This window comes from Papio anubis, chromosome 16 (genome assembly GCF_008728515.1).
Source record: "Papio anubis isolate 15944 chromosome 16, Panubis1.0, whole genome shotgun sequence".
Classification (NCBI taxonomy): domain Eukaryota; kingdom Metazoa; phylum Chordata; class Mammalia; order Primates; family Cercopithecidae; genus Papio; species Papio anubis.
Genome location: NC_044991.1, coordinates 44,443,648 through 44,448,753, shown reverse-complemented (window position 1 = coordinate 44,448,753; position 5,106 = coordinate 44,443,648). Strand labels below are relative to the sequence as shown.

At 37.3% G+C, this 5,106-nt stretch overlaps 1 non-coding gene across 1 annotated transcript; it reads right to left on the bottom strand.

Moving 5' to 3' along the window:
* Nucleotides 1–4,433: 4,433 nt before the first annotated feature.
* Nucleotides 4,434–4,536, bottom strand: LOC116270848. Its single transcript, XR_004179156.1, has one exon. It is a non-coding gene; the product is annotated as a U6 spliceosomal RNA (small nuclear RNA).
* Between the last annotated feature and the right edge of the window lie 570 nt (nt 4,537–5,106).

The window sequence follows — 5,106 nt, the reverse complement described above, 5'->3', positions numbered from 1 at the left end:
GCAATATGATTAAATAGGCAGCAAGGTGGCCTGAATATATTCCTGTCATTTCTAAGTCCTAATGTCCCTACAAACTAAATCATTATTTCTCATGTGCCCCCTCCCAAGTCACCATCCTCTCTCCAATTTTCTGTCCCTGTCAAGGGGATCATCATTTTCTCAAGCTCCAAATCTTCCATCATGTTTTACTCATTCCATGCCAACATCCCCGTGAACAGGCAAAACATTGTTGTGTTTGTTTTTCTTTGAATTGCACAGTTGTGAGTGGGGAGTGGGAAGAGTTATTCTCAGAACTAAATGAGATCATGGATGTGAAAGTGCTTGACATTTGCTAGCACTCAGTAAAGTTTCTTTTAATTTCTTCTGTCTGACAATTTAAGCCTTTCAATAATCCAATCTTATTTTTCTTAACCAATTTATTTCACACTACATCCTGCTCTTATTGAAGTGGTAGTATCCTCCTACCCCATATGTACATTCTACTCATTCTCACACCCATGTATTTTACTTATTTGTGTACTTCTAATTTGGAATGCTTTCCTGTTCTTTTCCAAATATCCAGTTGTTATTCATCCTTCCAGGACATGTCTTTCCTGTTTCAACATTAGAGCCAATGCCTACTATAGTTCCTGTTCTATAACAGATACTTAATCCATATCTGTTAAATGACGAAATAAATTTGCTTTCCTACCTCTAGGTCTCACTGGATACTACTGCCTTCAATGACCCATCCGTTCTTGGTACATCTTCAGGAAGTGGTACTCCCTTGTCACTTATGTTAGCACCCAATCATATATTGAATTTTATTCTATGGATTGTAGATCTCTGAAGAAGGTGCTCCATCCTCTTTTTTTTTTTTTCAAGTTTGCCCCTAGCACCCTGCACAGGTTCTTAATTAAAAATGTTGTTTGATTAAATGCTTTTATTATAACACAGCATGTCATTCTGCTGCTGGATCTAAGGGTGATGCGGCACCTTTTTTGAGGCGGAATACCAAACTCTGTAAGCCCAGGCTGGAGTCTTAGTGGCGGATCTCGAAGCCGTTCTTACAAGCTCCGCCTCCCGGGTTCACATGCATTCTCCTGCCTCCCAGCCTCCCAAGCTGGCTGGGACTACAGGCGCCCGCCACCTGCAGCCGGCTGGTTTTTTGTATTTTTTAGTAGAGACGGGGTTTCACCGTGTTAGCCAGGATGGTCTCGATCTCCTGACCTCGTGATCCATCCGTCTCGGCCTCCCAAAGTGCTGGGATTACAGGCTTGAGCCACCGCGCCCGGCCCCAAACTTCCTTTTAAGTTACAATTCAAAACTTAGAGTCGAAGAATCTCAAGTTTGGAATTGTCTTCTGACATACCGTGAAATAAAATCCAGAATCTCAAGGTTGGAAGAGAGTTGTCTCTACAACAGTGGTTGCCATTTAATTATTAAATATGGATAGACATTTATGATGTTTTTAATTATTTTGCTATAACAAGCAATACTGTAAGGGATAACCTTGAACATATTTCCTATAAAACAGGTATGAGGGTTTGCTAGGGTGGACAAGAAGTAAATTTGCTCATTTGAGAGGTAGTGTGCTCATTTTAAATATTAATAGATCATGCCAAATTGGCATTCCAAAAAGCTACTACTCTACTTCCACACATAGTATATGTATGTTATACATAATACTGCCAAGGCCGGGTGTGGTGGCTCACACCTCTAATCCACCTCTAATCCTAGCACTTTGGGAGGCTGAGGTAGGCAGATCACCTGAGGTCAGGAGCTGGAGACCAGCCTGGCCAACATGACGAAACATTGTCTCTACTAAAAATACAAAATTAGCCAAGCGTGGTGGCAGGTACCTGTAATCCCAGCTACTTGGGAGGTTGAGACAAGAGAATTACTTGAACCCGGGGGGGCGGAGGTTGCAGTGAGCCAAGATCGTGCCATTGCACTCCAGCCTGGGCAACAAGAGTGAAACACCATCTCAAAAAAAAAAAAAAAAATACTGCTACACATATTAATTAATAGAAATTAATATTCCTATATATACGATGTATGTTACTATATAGGAATATTAACTTTTTTCTCACCATAACTAGCACTTTTCAATTTTTGTCAATGTATTGTGATAACACTGGTGTCTCATTGTTAATTTTCATTTGCATGATTACTGGCACAGTTAACCATCTTTTCACATTTGGGAGTATTTATATTTCCTCCCTAAGGAACTGACTGTTAGGTCATTTGCCCATTTTTCTATCAGGCTCTTTTTAAAAAAAAATCTTTAGGAATTCCCTATATATTCTGGATGTTATTTGATTCAGTGTGTATGTTGTAAATATATTCTTCAGTCTGTTTTCAATCTTTTAACTGTTTATTGTATCCTTTTCACCATAGACGTCTTAAATCTTGAAGCAGAGAAAATTATACATTCTTTCCTCACTTATAACCTTTTGTTTGTGTTTTGTTCAAGAAGGTTTTCTTACCAAGCATTTGAATCTATATTTTCATGTATTTCCTTAAACGATTTTTATAGTTTTGCTTTTACAATGTACTTTTGTTTTGTTTTGTTTTTTTGAGACGGGGTCTCATGCTGTCATCCAGGCTGAAGTGCAGTGGCACAATCTCAGCTTGCTGCAACTTTCACCTCCCAGGCTCAAGCAATCCTCCCACCTCAGCCTCCTGAGTAGCTGGGACCACAGGCATATGCCATCACAGCTCGCTAATTTTTTCTTTTTTTTTTTTTTTTAAATATATTTTTAGTAGAGATGAGGTTTCACCATGTTGCCTAGGCTGGTCTCAAACTCCTGAGCGCAGGTGATCCACCCACCTCAGCCTCCCAAAGTGTTGGGATTACAGGCATGAACCACTGTGCCTGGCTACAATTTACATTTTTAATCCATCTGGATCATTTTTGTGATTCGTATGAAGTGGTATCTACCGTTATGTCCTAAATGAATGGACAATTTGTCACTAGCAATCATTATAATTCATCTCTTTCCTATTACATTTAAAAACCTCCTTTCAAGTACTAAATTCTTATTCATGCACTGGTCCGTTTTTAACTCTCTGTTCTGTTTTCCTGATCTACTCCTCTATTCTTCTGGCAATACCCTAATTACTGTATATCTAATTATTGTATATTTATAATTGTATATTTTACTCTCTGGTTGAGCAGGAACTTCTCTGTGTGTATGGGGACACACACACACACACACACACCCTCTATGTTCCTCTTTGTGCAACTTATCTTGGGAATTCCAGCATAATTTCTTTTCTAGATGAATTTTAGAATAGGCTTGTCAGATTCATTTAGAAATATGTTGATATTTTGACTGGAATTGTTAATTTACAATTGACTGGAAATGTTAATTTACAAAAACTTGGCATATTTACAACACAGATTCATTTAGATGTACAGCTTTAATTTATTCAGGTTTCTTTGTTTAATGTTCTCCAGATACATTTTAATTTTCATTCCCTGGGTATTTTATTCCACCTTCATTAAAGTTATTCCTAGCTATTTTATAACATCTGTTGCTACTGTGAAAAGGATTTTAAAAAATAAATCTTTGTGATTATTGTATTTCTAAAAAATAAAATTAAACTTTATTTAGATTTATCATAAGTCTTAAAGGTTACTTGGCTTACCACTTCCAGTCTTCTCTTGGATTCATTTTTCACTTCATTTCTAGCTATTATTTCAGCTAGGGTTTTGTGGGTGATAAATATTCTGAATCCATTCATGTCTGAAAATGTCTCATGTTTGAAAATGTCATTACACTTGTCTGATTGTCAGATTATAGAATTCTAAGTTCAAAATCATTTTCGCCCCAGTATTTTAGAAAATATTTCTCTAGTGTCTTCTTATACTCAGTGTGGCTAAAGAATCTGAAGTCAAGAGGGTGCTTTTTGTTTGTAAATAACATGTTTTTCTTTTTAGAAGCTTTTAGGATTTTCTTATTATCCATAAAGTACTAAAATTTTACCACTATTTTCTATGAGCGGGTCTTTTCCCTGTCTTCTTGCTTGGCACAAAGTGGGCCTTAATGTAAAAACTTGAGTTTTTTTCATATCTAGGGAATTTTATTTGATTTATTTTTCCTCTGAGTTCTATTTTCTCTTTCTGGAAATCCTATTGTCTGGATATTGTAATGTTTGTGTGTATCCTCCAAGTGCCTTAACCTTTGTTTCATATGTATCATCTCCCTATCTGTTTGTATTATGATCTGAGGGAATTTCTCAGTTTGATCTTGAGCATCCAGGTTGCTCTTCAGCTATGACAATTTTGCTATTCAGCCTTAAGGTTTCTACTTTTGCTATCAGATATTTCTTTCTAAAATATCTTTTTTCTTTCATTAAAGCCTGTTCTTGTTTCATGGATTAAGTAACCTCTCTAAATATATATTACGGTATTTTATGTTTTAAAGTCTTCAAATGTTTGCTTTTTAAAAAATATGGAATGCTTCACAAATTTGCGGGTCACCCTTGTGCAGGGGCCATGCCAATATTCTCCGAATTGTTCAAATTGTAGAATATGTAAGCACTGCTGAGTCCTAATGTCCTCGTGTTAGGCTTAGATTTTCTCTGTTAATCTGTCTGTGAATGCTATAACGAATTACCTCAGCTTTCTATCAGTGACTTTGTGGGTATTGCAGGGTGTGCTATCAGAGTGTAACAGGAGCTAGTCTTCTAGGAATAGGAATAGAGACTCCATGATATCACTAGCCATTTGCAGCCTCAGTCTATATCTCTGGCACAAATGCCGACCACAAATGCTCCCACCTAATAGTGATTTGTCTCCTTTTGCACTTATTTTTGACTATGTACTGCAAACTTTATCAGGGTGGATTCTTTGAGGCCTATGATGAAGTTGTCTTTCCATGGAGAAAACATGAATTTACTTTTGCCAGTTTCCTGACGTTTAACCTAGGTGCCTAGATCTAACCTTAGAGCTAGTTCTAGGGTTGGGGTGCCTGGGAATCCCTAAGCAATGTAAACCCAAGCTGTGAGGGCTGGCACATGACCACACAACTTCTCAGAGAGATATATTTTTCTTTTTCCTTTTCTCTTTGCTGTGCTAAAAGTTAAGTCCTATTGATCCCTGAACTTGGGAAGGGGTAG